The following is a 12,810-nucleotide window of genomic DNA, read 5'->3' as shown; positions in this document are numbered from 1 at the left end:
CCTTACAATACAATGCACCTTATATATGGGAAAAATGTAATTCATTGAGGGTGCGCCTTATAATGCGGTGCGCCTTATAGTCGTGAAAATACGGTAGTTCATTTCTAAGGGGAATAATTTAATTTGAGATACTAGTACCGTATTTTCACCACAATAAGGCGCACTTGAAAGTTTGAAATTTTCTCCAAAATAGACAGTGCGCCTTATAATACAGTGCGCCTTATAATGCGATGCACCTTATAGTCGTGAAAATACGGTACTGTATCAATGTAAATTCGATTGACTTTCAAAGTGTGTGTGTGTGCTTTTGTGTGTGTGTGTTTGATGATGTTAGCGCCTGGTTACAGTCCCCCCGACTATAATGGTGATTGAGGTCTGATTCCCGTTGAGTCTTACAGGAACAAGCAATGGATTATTCATGTTATTGCCTGCACCACTTGCCCTCTCTATTGCTCAATAACGATTTTTAAAGCAAGGGCATAAATTAAAACATTCCCGAAGCAGACAGTGAACGTAAAAAAAAACCCTGCAAAGTTAGGAATAGCCAATGAGAAGGCGGCCTGAATGGGGGTAGACAAAGTCATCAATGGCGGCTTAGTCTAGTCCCTCTTAAGCTATTAAATGAAAATGCTAAATCACATGTTGAATTAAAATTGCTAGGGGATAAAATATAGTATCGACATATTTAGAATACAATAAACTGTAAAGCTACCCGAGCCTTTTCTTGACTCGGGTGAGCTATTCATTTGTTTTAATCGTTTTTTTTTCGAATGCTAGCATGAGTTTTAAAATAAACGTAAAGCTAATAACACTGGACTTGACGCCATTTGTGGAAATTGCACTTAAATGGAAGTTGTACTGTTTAAATTAATTATATTTGTAGGAATGTGTCACATTATACTACAGGTTGTCTACAATGTCTAGGTCATAAGTGGGAAAACTACGGCCCGCGGGCCACTAGCGGCCCGTTAGGTTTTTTAATCCGGCCCGCCGGCGTTGTTCAAATATTTTTTTCCCAAAGATGGCGCCGTCAGGCAGAAGAGAGTTTCAGTAGTTCTGTCCATCTTATTTGTTTTTGGTGTTTTACAGCCCTTCTATCTTTTTTAAAATGACAATATTTCTTAATACATTCCCTTTTACTTGATTTTGTACTTTATACTTTTGACTTTAATGATGATTGAAGAGTATGTTAATACTTTAGTCATTTTTTTCTGTTTATATTTCATATGTACTATTAACGGATGCACTTTTTTACATGTATCCTATCTTCTGCTAACCCGCTGCCCATCTGTCACATTTTTAAAGGTAATTTTAAGGGTACGGCTTATACGCGGAGGCGGCTTATATATGAGTAAATAGGGTAAGTACATATATGGAGCAACTGTGAGAAAATAAGGTATTTATTGATTATTTATCAATTTATTTATTGTTGTTATTTGTGCACTTCCCTACTTTCTGCGGTTTACTACTTTATTTATTTATGGATAATTTATTCACTAGTCATTATTTAGGGTTTGTTTATTTTTATGGGTGTTTATTGTTGTTATTGTGTACTTTTTCTTAAGATTTTCCCTTCAAAATAAGACATTAGTACTATCTTGTGCTGACCCCGCCCACCTGTCACATTTTTAAAGTCAATGTGGCCCCACTTGGGAGAAGAAAGATATCAAAATTTTTAAAAAATTGAGTTTAGTGTAAGGTTAGATTAAACTTATTTTTAAGTGTCTGCATCATAATCCAAATTCATTTAAATTTCTTAATGTTATGTTACGAGCACGTTGCCATGCAAAATTTTAATCAAGTAAATCAACATACGAGCTCAGTCCTGGATATAATTTAAGCTCGTATCTCAAGGTACCACTGTACATACCCAATATGTCGAATAATCAAACTTTACCCCCTAAAAACACATTTTTAAACTGATAAACCGTTTTCATTACAATAGCCAGGCAGGCAGTAAACTGCCTTATTTCCATTTTGTTGTTGCCTTCTATAATTTAGCACATATTGCATATTATCTTTATGATTCATATAGAAAGCTCCAAGTCACCACGGGGTAATTTGGAGCTAAAAAAAATATTTATGAGTCCAAGTTCATTACTTGCAAAATCCGCCCTAGTGGGTCTTATTATAACGTTAGCTTGTAGCTAATATTTATGTCGCATTGTTGTTGTTGTTGACAAAGCTGTGGGGATTCCAAAACAAGGATATTTAACTTAATATTTCATCCAAAAACACATTTTAAAACCCGGTAGGTGTGCGATATAAACCATAACAAATATCCTTAGCATTTTAATAACCTTTTAATGCCATTAGCTTATTTAAATACATGCTAACGAGACAGTGACGAATAGTAAACAAGTGTTAAATCCACTTTGTCCTTGGCCATATTATACGGCCCACTTTTTATAGCGTGGTGATCATTTTGATCAACATTACATTTTTTAATTGCGCCCCAACGTCAGCCCCGAAAGCAATTGGCGTAATTTAACGCCGCCAGGCCTGACCAGTCGAGACCGGATCCCTTCTGCGCCGTGCTGATAAAAGGGAATTTCTCACCGTAAGCCGAAACGTGGAAATATATATGAATATGCAAATATAAAAGCGTGGGTGGATGTCAATATCATCTCGTTGGTTGACAATGTCAGCCATTGTCAATGTTTAATCTTTTGTGATGACAGAATGCGGTTAGCTATACTTAAGCTAATGTCTTTCGAGTTATTTTTTTTTTTTTTATAAATGGATTAAACGAACTGGATTAAAAGTTCTGAATATTCAGGTTTTTATAGATGGAAAAGAATGTTTATTTTAGATTTTTTTTAATATGTTTTTAGATTTTACAAAATTATTTTTGAACTGAAAATACTGAAAAAAAATGATTTAAAAATGGTTATTATTGATTTAAAAGGGGGGAAATCAGGGAATTTAATCTACATCTAAACTCTATTTTATTTTGATCCTAAAACAGAAAGTCAACTCGATTTCACGTGGGTCGTACAATTTTAGATATCATATTTTTATTATTATTTTTATAAATGGATTAAAAAAACTGGATTAAAAACCCTGACTATTTTGCTTTTTATATGTCTAAAACAATGTTTATTTGAGCTTTTTTTTAAATTTATTTTTAGATTTTACAAAATTATTTTTGAACTAAAAACACTGAAAAAAATTTATTAAAAAATGACAATGATTGATTTAAAAGAGTGGAAATCAGGGAATTTAATATACATCATATTTAGATATTTTTTTCTAAATGGATTAAACAAACTGGATTAAAAACCCTGAATATTCTGTTTTTTAAAGATCAAAACAATGTTTATTTTAGATTTTTTTGTATATTTTTAGATTTTACAAAATGATTTTTTGACTAAAAACACAGAAAAAAATGATTAAAAAATTTGCAATGATTGATTTAAAAGGGCGTAAATAAGGAAATATAATATACATCTATATCAGGGTTGGGCAAATCTTTGGACCCGGGGGCCACATTGACTTTAAAAAAGTGAAAGATGGGCGGGGGTCAGCACAAGATAGGATACATATAAAAAAGTGCAACCGTTAACAGTACATATGAAACGTAAACAGAAAAAAAGGACTCAAGTATTTACATACTCATCACTCATCATTCAAGTCAAAAGTATAAAGTACAAAGTCAAGTAAGTAAAGGAATGTATTAAGAAATATGAAAATGTCATTTAAAAAAAGAATAGAGGAGCTACAACTTGCTTAATTTGTTAGCTGAACTATCCTGTCCACTTGTTTTGACCACCCAAGATGTTTGAATGACTTTGTAATTGCCGCCAAGTTGGCCAACTTTGTCAGTTGTTGAGTTTTCTTGTCGGCGTCTCCAGCGAGTCCTCAACCCCGGAGGTCATTTAATCGTCTTCCGCACGCATCCCTCCTCGGCTGGCATTTCCTAATGAATCTATCGCGGTCAGACACGCGCACCCCCGCGAGCGTGCGCACACACCAAAGCAGCAGCAGCAGTTTGCTTCATTGACTATCGGCGCCGAGCGAGCGAGCGAGCGACCTGCGCCAGGAGCTTTTAATTGTTTTTCTCCCTCAAGCCCGACAGCCCACGACACATGATGGATTTGCCTTAATGTTTATCGGTGACACACAAAAAGGGGCAATCTCCCCCAAAAACCTTGAAAAACATTCACGGTCAAACCAGAACTTCTACCAAAACACTTTAGCTTAGCCTAGGGTGCGGCTAACTCGACAATTTGAAAACAATTCATTCTCTCACCGGTCCGTGACCGGACGTTTGGTCGCCGGTCTTTTGGTGACAGAGAGTTTACTGTTGAAATCATTTTATACATTTTAATATCTGAGTACTGTTTAATATCCGAGTACTGTTTAATATCTAAGTACTGTTGAAACCAGCTCTCAAAATTATATTCATGAGATAGATTTTAATATCCAAGAGAGAAGTTTAATATCCGAAAGAGAAGTTTAATATCTAAGTAATTCTTTAATATCTAAGTACTGTTTAATATCAAAGTACTGTTTAATATCTAAATACTGTTTAATATCTAAGTACTGTTTAATATCTAAGTAAGGTTTAATATTAAAGTACTGTTTAATGTCGAAGTACTGTTTAATATCGAAGTACTGTTTAATACCCAAGTACTGTTTAATATCTAAGTACTACTTAATATCTAAGTACTTTTAATATCTACGTATTATTTAATATCTAAGTAATATTTAATCGCTAAGTACTATTTAATATCTAAGTACTGTTTAATATTAAGTACTGTTTAAGTACTTTTGAAACCAGCTCTCAAAATTATATTCATGAGAAAGAGTTTAATATCTAAGTACTGTTTTCAACAGTACTTAGATATTAAACAGTACTTAGATATTAAACAGTACTTAGATATTAAACAGTACTTAGATATTAAACAGTACTTAGATATTAAACAGTACTTAGATATTAAACAGTATTTAGATATTAAACAGTACTTAGATATTAAACTCATGAATATAATTTTGAGAGCTGGTTTCAACAGTACTTTGATATTAAACACTACTTAGATATCAAACAGTACTGAGATATTAAACAGTACTTAGATATTAAACACTCTCTCTCTCTCTGATGAATATAATTTTGAGAGCTGCTTTCAACAGTAAACTCTCTCTCTCACCCAAAGACCGAGCACCCTCTCGGCCTAGTAAACTTTTGGCTGAAACGTGGGAAAATGATTGGGGCCGAATGCAAATCCGTGGCCCTGGTGCGAAACTTATTATAAAAACCTCATCTGTAGAATTAATTCACCCGTTTGGAGGGCACCGGTCGTCCTGGGCGAGGTCGATTAATCAGACGGCGTTGTAGTCGCAACAGAGTAGCGTGAGGGTAGATTTGCACAATGGGCCGCAGAATTTGCTACAAATGGTTCCTAGAAAGTCATTTTTCAAGACCCCTTCATTACTACCAAAGGCACTTTGACCTAAATGGATCCTCATCAAAGTCATTAGCATAATTTATGCATTCCTCGAGTATTAAAGGTCCCTTTTTTAGGAGAGACCATTTGTAGGAAGGTTTTTATCAAATATTTCTTCCAAGCGGTCAAAACAAGGACCCAGAATGCCTTGCAGTGCTTCGTCGATTGCTAATGTTGTTATACTATCGGGATTATATGCGCCTTCCGCCATTTTCACTATTTAAATATAGCGCGTCAGCAAGCAATGTAGCCTGATAGTCAAGCTGGAATCTAAAGAATCTTGTTAGGGCCACTTTGGTTAAAATCTTGACTTTTAAGTGTGCCCTAAGTGAGTTTTTTAATTACTTCATAAGAAGAATTGCAAACATACGGGAAGCGATTGGCCGAGGTTTTATCACGATTTTTTTTATCAGTTTATCGATAATATCACGATTTATTTGCCAAAATTTTAATAAGAAAAGATATTACAAATTGTCCTTCAATGTGGACATTGGGTAAATGACATTTTCAATAAGGATACTATTTGCATAGGTATAAGGCATTAAAAATAAAAAATAAAAAAATGCATGGGAAAAATACATATACTTTTACTTTTACTACATAATACGTTTTAATGGGTCGGCTCGTTGTTTTCCTGCATCTCATAATTGCATATTTTGTCCATGTTATTGTCCTTTTGGCTTGATGCATTGAGTTAGCCTCTATTGGTAACATGCTAAAAACAAGTTTTCTCATCATTCCCTTCTTAACCGAGCATTCGTTCATTTTGCAACAGCGCCCCCATTCTCCGTGGTGGCCAAGTCATGTAATTGCATCTTACATTATCAAATTTTTAGCATTTTTTAAAAACTATTTATCTAAAAATTATTTCAATTATCCTTTTATCACCTAACTTTACTTCCGACTAAAATCCAGAAGTCCGTCTTTCCCTTTTATTATCTACGTAAACTCAAAAATGTCTACTAACCAAACCTGACTGTCATTTTCAGCAGATGCACATAAACAAGTTAATAATCATAAATCGCCTTTACGTCCAGATTGTGTCGCTTTAAGACAAGCTAGTTAGATGATTACACGCTACCGCCCACGTACCGCAAGCTGATCCTAGAAATCACGTAAAGTGCTCGCCGGCGGCCTGGATTTTAACTCCGCAAAGTCCAATTATTTCGCAAAAAACTGCCATTGCCAGAAGGAGCCATTGCCATTGAGCTTTTTTTTTGCGGCTTAAATCTTTTGCCCACGGCCAATCACAGTCTCGCTGGCGATTGAAACTTGTACGACATGACGTACAATCTCCAAGCGAAATGACTTCCCGTCCATAAAAGCGGAAATCATCAATGGCGGATGACTCCATGAAGGAGCAGCTGTCATGGTGTCACAACAGAAGGACATTAACCAGTACACGGATGGCCTTTGTCTGGGAACTTGGTTGGAGAATAGCTTGATTTCAATTAAAAGAAGGAGAAAATTCATTTACAGTCACGGGGACAATAGAGAGTAGCGCTTTTGTTGCCCCGGGCTGTCAGCGACTTGGCGCTTTCATTATGGGTCTAACGCATGAACGGATATGGCTATACCTTGGCGCCCCGCGGCTTTTCCACGTTTTGCATTCTCGGAGGTTTCGGAAGTAACCAAAAGTTTTGGATGTGGAAAATAAAAGCAAACTTTCTCGTAGTTTTTGGATTGTGTGATCATGCAATACCAGGGGTGGGCAAACTATGGCCCATGGGCCACGTTAGGCATTTCATCCCGACATTGTCCCAATTTTTTTTCTTCCCCAAGATGGCGCCGTCACGCGGAAGCTAGTGGCAGTAGCTGTGTCCACTCTTATTTACTCTTATATACTTTATACTTGACTTGACTTTGTACTTTATACTTTTGACTTGACTTTGTACTTTATACTTTGTATTTTATATTTTTGACTTGAATTTGTACTTTATACTTTGTACTTTACTTTGCACTTTATACTTTTGACTTGAATAATGAGTATGGCAATACTTTAGTATTTTTTTCTGTTTATGTTTCATATGTACTGTTAACGGATGCACTTTTTTACATGTTTCGTATCTTGTGCTGACTCCGCCCATCTGTCAATTTTTTTAAAGGCAACTTCAGGGGTACGGCTTATACGCAGAGACGGCTTATATGCAAGTAAATACGGTAAGTGCAAATATGGAGTTACTGTGAGAAAATATGGTATTTATTGATTATTTATCAATTTGTTTATTGTTGTTATTTGTGCACTTCCCTACTTTCTGCTGTTTACTACTCTACTTATTTATTTATGGATAATTTATTTACTAGTTATTATTTAGGTTTTGTTTATTTTTATGGGTGTTTATTGTTGTTATTGTGTACTTTTTCTTAAGATTTTCCCTTCAAAATAAGACATTAGTACTCCTTATTAAAACAATAAATATGTAAGTGAAAATCGTGAATCTAGATGCGGCTTATACTCGAGAAATTGTCAAATTCAACCATTTTAAGACAATTTTAAGGCTACAGCTTATACGCGTAGGTTGCTAATTTCCACAAAAATCCGTTAGTTGCTTCAACTACACACTTTACGATAATTCCCTTAATATATTAGAATTCCCAAGGAAAAATACTCCATTTCCTACCATAATAAATGCACGCCCTTTTTTGCCTGAGCCTTCCTCACCCTTAGCTATTTTCTTCATCAAGCTTCACAGGTATTCAAAAGCCCAGATAAGAAAAAATCAGTGTGCAATTGCCCGCTAGCCATATCATCTTAAAAACACAATACTACAAAATAAAAGAGGAATACATTAGGGACATTGAAGCCCGGATCGAAACTGCGACTAAAAACACACAAATAAGGAACAAATGATGTTAATCTTGACCCCCAACGGGGACATATTTCACAAAAAAAAAACGATAGGCTAATTGTCAACGTTAGCTTAGATACACATTGACGAAAGCTGGAGTGCAAACGGCCAATCAATTTGCTCCGTATTGTGAACACTAATTGCCGTCTTCTTCCTGCGATCCCCTTTGGGTGACCCCAGAGAGTTTCACTTGATTTGACATGCAACAGTTTCAGAGGTCGCCCCCAGGTCGCGCCATCATTGATTGGAAACACAATAGAGTGAAATTAGCTTGGGCGCCAGAGTAGCTTAAGCAACAAAAAGCAAATTCATTTACACGGAAGCAATAAATCAAAGAGTGGACAAGAGCGGATAGTAATTAAAAACCATTGCGCTCAACGCCTTAGAAGACAAAAACAAATACGTTCTACACTAGGCTACAACTTAAGCCATCCTCAACTAGCCCAGGGGTAGGGAACCTATGGCTTGAGAGCCACATGTGGCTCTTATGATGGGTGCAAATGGCTAAAATATGGAAACCAGTGGTGAGAGTCCTAAATCTACCAATAGGAATGTCTCATCATTGATTTCATTGATAGACATTGAACTTATTGGTATTCATTGATTAGCATTAGCGTAACAACGTTGTCAAAGGAATTCAGAGACTTTTTGGACTTTAAAAGTGATCAAATGACTGCAAAATTTCATGTATTTTGACTTTTAAGTAGTGAGTACTAAGTTTTAAGTAGTGAGTACTAATTTAGCATTATTTTTAAAGGGAACTACAGTCACCTCTAGAGCCAGCCATTGTTTATGCTTGGAATTTTTTGGTGCAAAATCTTGCAATTGAGGAAATTTGTTACGGAAGATTCGGTAAACTAAGGTTGCATTTGCATATTTAACATTGTTGCTAAAAGGTGCTTTGGCTAATTTAGCATTCTTTTTGAAGAGAACTACACAGTCACCTCTAGAGCCAGCCATTGTTGATGTTTTGGAATTTTTTTGGTGCAAAATCTTGCAATTGAGGAGCTTTGTTATGGAAGATTTTGTAAATTAGGATGGCATTTGCATATTTAACATAACTGCTAAAAGGTGCTTTGGCTAATTTAGCATTGTTTTTGAAGGGAACTACACAGTCACCTCTAGAGCCAGCCATTGTTGACATATTGGAATTTTTTGGTGCAAAATCTTGCAGTGGAGGAGGAGCTTTGTAATGGAACATTTTGGAAACTAAGGTAGCATTAGCATATTTAACATTATTGCTCAAAGGTCCTTTGGCTAATTTAGCACTCTTTTTTAAGGGAACTACACAGTCACCTCTAGAGCCAGCCATTGTTGACATATTGGATTTTTTTGTACACAATCTTGCAGTGGAGGAGGAGCTTTGTAAACTAAGGTAGCATTTGCATGTTTAACAGTATTTTTCCAGAAACTGAGAAAAACTAGAAGATTAAGAACAGAGCTCCATAGAAAATGTTCAATTACCTTGTCGTCATCGTCGGGACATCTTTTGTCACATGACAAGGTCCAGGAGTTATTGTCAGAGGACAAAATCGGATCATTCCGGACTGGATACATGGCCGATGAGCACGTCCATCCATGTTAGGCTAATTAGCACCCTTGGCACTGAAAAGCAGCTCTCATCATTGAACAAAGAAAGGCCCAAAGAAAGCCGTATTACCCCCCCCAAAAAAATTCTTCATTTGCATTTAGATTGTGTTTTCATAATAAAGCCCACGGATGAGTTTGTGGGAAAAACAGATAATGAAACCTTTGAGCATGGCTGAGTCTCACGGAGAAGAACCTCAAGCTGGGAAGATGGATGGAGCAGGTCTAAAGTTAGAGGGAGTGGATTTGCACTCTTAGTTCATGGCGTCCTGGTTAAGGTTAAATGTTTATCAACTTGTGAAATGTGGTTTACTATTTATTGAAGATCTGAGATGTCTATCCGTGAGCAAAGAGTTTTAGTTGAGTTTTCCGAAACCTGCCGGTATGTTTTTGGGTTTTGACAGATCCTAGATCAGGGCTACCCAACTCTGGTCCTCGAAGGTTCCCCATATTTTCCTCCTCCTAACACAGCTGAATCAAATGATCAATTCATCAGAATGCTGTCTGGAAGTTTGATACTGTTCCTGATGATTTGATTCAGGTGTGTTAATGGAGGGAGACCAGGAAAATAAGACTGGATGGGGGGCCCTCGAGGACTCTTTTAGATCAGTTCAATATTGCTTCCTGAAAACAGCAAAATATGACACGTCTTACCAGCATTTCCCAAAATGATACTGTAATAATAACAGCCAAGACAAACAAATCTAACAAGTACTATCACTTACTGCTGAACACTTTTGTCTTGTTGTACCTTCTTATTTAGTGAGCACTTATTCTAGTTGACTACTCATCTATGTTGACTACAACTTATCTATTATGTTGACTACTTAATTATTAATATTGACTACTTATGTTGACTACTTACTTATTAATATTGACTACTTATGTCGACTACTTAATTATTAAGGTCGACTACTTAATTATTAAGGTCGACTACTTAATTATTAAGGTTGACTATTTAATTATTAAGGTGGAATACTTCCATATTAAGGTGGACTACTTATATATTAAGGTGGACTACTTATATATTAGGGTGGACTACTTAATTATTAAGGTTGACTATTTAATTATTAAGGTTGACTACTTATATATTATGTTGACTAATTCTATATTATAATGACTACTTATTTATTATGTTGACTAATTATTTATTATGTTGACTACTTATTTATTATTATGACTACTTACTTATTATTATGACTACTTATTTATTATTTTGACTACTTATTTATTATTTTGACTACTTATTAATTGATTATCTGTCAATGTATTTGTTGTTATTGTGCACTTCCCTACATATTTAAATTTCAATATACTTGTATAATGAACTATAGAAGCATTCAATACAATTCAATTGAATTCAAAATGACAAAAACTTACTTTGGAGCACAGGTGGGCAAACTATTCCACTTTGGGCCGCATTGCTTCCAGGTTTTCATTCCCAATCACCAATCCGGCGTCCAATCAGTGGTTTTAAGTCATGTGCTCCTTGTTTCCTACAAAAAAAAATCACATTGCTGGATCATTTGCAACAAAAACTTGCACCCAAGCGGCCCTCAAAAACGACTTTTTCCAAACCTTAAGCTTTCAAACAGTTAAAATCCCAGTAAAACCGGAACAAGTTCGATAAAATACCTGGAATAACGCATGTGTGCTGATTCCACTTGGCCTATTCTTTCCTCAAAGTGGAAATATTTCTCCCGGGATTCCTTGTCCTCCAAACGATCTCCGTGTGATGTAAACACACCCGAAGCGTTATTGCCCGCCGTCTCATTTCGTGGCGATATTGGAGTAATATTTGGTCAAATCATAATCAAATCCCACCCACAATGCCTTTGTCTACCCCCCCTCCCCGCCTACACGTGTCCCGCCGCTATTTATACCGCCGAATATGTGAATATGAATAGACAGGTTGAATGAAATGATCATATCTACGCTCACACGGCGATACGAGACATTCCCAACGTATGAGCCATCAAAGAGGTTCATTATTCCCCGCCATTTGTGCGCCTTCATTATTTGTTCTGCTCTTTTTCATGTGGCCGCCTTCGATCTTTTCAAAACAGCGGCAGATATATTCAGCGCACCTCTTAATAACTCGCTTTCATTCGCCGACATTTCCGAGACACGCTAATGGGGTAATGGCGGCGGAATAACGCACTCGGCGCCATCCACGGGTCATTCTCATAGTTTGGAGATCTTCTGTGAAGTACATGTTATGGAGAGCATCCACCATAGGGGGCGCTGTTCTTAAAATTAGCCTTGCGGAGTGCAAATAAGTCATTTTCTGAACCATTTTATCCTCACAAGGCTCACAGGGGGTGCTGGAGCCTATCCCTGCTGACTTCAGGCAAGAGATACGGAGCTACCCTGAAATTAGTGGCCGGCCAATCACAGGGCAAGAGGAGAAAAATAGCCAATTACTCATAACAATAAACAATTTAACATCCTGTTAGCCTAGCATGATGTTTTTGGGTTATGAATAGAAACCAGAGTACCCTGTGAAAACCCATGCAGACCCAAGGGAAAACATGCAAATTCCACAAAGGTAGCCCAACCTGGATTTGAACCCAGAACCCCAAAACTGCGAGCCCGACACACTATCCACTTGGACACCTATCCGTCCCCGAATAAGTCCAAATTGCAAAAGTTGGTTAGTTAAAAGACAAAAGAGGAAATTTGACAATCTGTTATAAATTCAAACGCGGTGGAAAAGTGGTTAGTTCTTCCGCCTCACATTTCCATGGTCGTGGGTTCGATCCCAGGTCGGTCCTCAAGAAAGGACAATCAATTTATCCATTATAGACTTTTTCTGGGTAGTCCGCTTTCCTCCCACATCCCAAAATAAGCATGCTAAGCTAATGAAATGCTAAATTGCTAACCCCAATGTAGCCTCTATTTCTCATTAAACTGATCCCTAACTTTCT

This window comes from Stigmatopora nigra, unplaced genomic scaffold, assembly GCF_051989575.1.
Source record: "Stigmatopora nigra isolate UIUO_SnigA unplaced genomic scaffold, RoL_Snig_1.1 HiC_scaffold_25, whole genome shotgun sequence".
NCBI classification, from domain to species: domain Eukaryota; kingdom Metazoa; phylum Chordata; class Actinopteri; order Syngnathiformes; family Syngnathidae; genus Stigmatopora; species Stigmatopora nigra.
This window is presented reverse-complemented; position numbering follows the sequence as displayed.